The sequence below is a fragment of the Amblyomma americanum genome, chromosome 3, assembly GCF_052857255.1.
Source record: "Amblyomma americanum isolate KBUSLIRL-KWMA chromosome 3, ASM5285725v1, whole genome shotgun sequence".
Lineage (NCBI taxonomy): Eukaryota > Metazoa > Arthropoda > Arachnida > Ixodida > Ixodidae > Amblyomma > Amblyomma americanum.
In genome coordinates this window covers 158,121,039-158,122,364 of record NC_135499.1, presented here as the reverse complement: position 1 = coordinate 158,122,364, position 1,326 = coordinate 158,121,039, and positions in this window count along the sequence as shown.

The following is a 1,326-nucleotide window of genomic DNA, read 5'->3' as shown; positions in this document are numbered from 1 at the left end:
CACACCTGTGAAGGAATACGGTGAAAACGAGTTTTGTTTCGCAGGTGTGTTTCACAGTATTTCGCAAGTTGCAGTGTCAGATTTAAAGTTTCGAATAAAATACAGCGTCTTGAGGCCGGCTGTGTTACGATCATGATTGCCTAAGTAACTACTTGGTTGAAAATGGTTACCTCTTCTCAGGCACATTTCAAGTTTCAATTAATATCACTTTTAGGGGATAACTTGATAAATTTAAGTTTGAGGGAAAATATACGCTGTAGCTTTCCAATAATCGAGGGAGAAATTTTAATGAAAACAATTCGAAGGACAATCCAGGCACCGATTTGGGCAGTCGAGAAATATCGGAAAAAACTGCCATCATGAAGTGAAGTGATCGAACCCTTACAGTTGTTCTTTGCGAATGAATAAGTATAGTTATAGGGGATTAGGGTTCAATATCAACTTTTCAACTATTCTGGGAGTGAAATCACAACAATGTTACATAGTATTGAAGCCTAAGAACTAAAGAAGCCTTTTCACTCTACGACAAGCCTGTATTTAAGCGCTGTGGGCCTCCGTTTTTTTATTGTTTTACTTCATTTGTGAGCGCATGAAGCGCTGCGATAATGTGAGATTGCGAAGAAAACGTAACACAACCACTGAAAAGAGCGTACAAGATAAAGCGGAATAAAACTGCAGTTTTGTTTTGGTATCGCTTTCAGTTCACAACGAACGCCTAGTGAACATGCGCAAATGGTTTCTTATCTGCGTTGGATGATATGCTCAACCGTCGGAGAGCTAACTGCACCCCCTCTTCCCCAAACAGATGTGAAATTTTCTCGTAATCTTATCTTTGATGGTCGCTTGGGATGTAGCCACTTGCCACGTCAGGCACTGGAAGTATTTTATCAGAGCCCTTTTTATGCGAAATTGTGCTCGAACGGGCCAGTGTCTGCTGATTAGCCAAGCATCATAGGTTATTTCTCATTTGTTAGAAACTGACCCAGAAATCAAAAAGTACAGAGTGCAAAGAAAAGCTTGTTGACCAAAATAAGTGTTGGCGTACCTTATTTTGTAGGCCTTCAATGAGAGAATTTGGAGAGAGACGGTTAAGTGCAAGTAGAATTCGACGTCTATTTATACGCTGCAGAAAACAGCTGGCTGGCTAAGGATGTCTTTAACGAACATTCTATCCGTTCTTTAATTGTTGGCTAGCAGTGTGTGCAAAATTTACGCCAGCTTTTTATTACTGCTTTCTGCAAGCTAGCCCTCTTTCGCGCATCTGGAAAGCGCTGATGGCTCGCTTGAAATCATACAGGATTGAATGAATCGAGTGAAATTCATGTA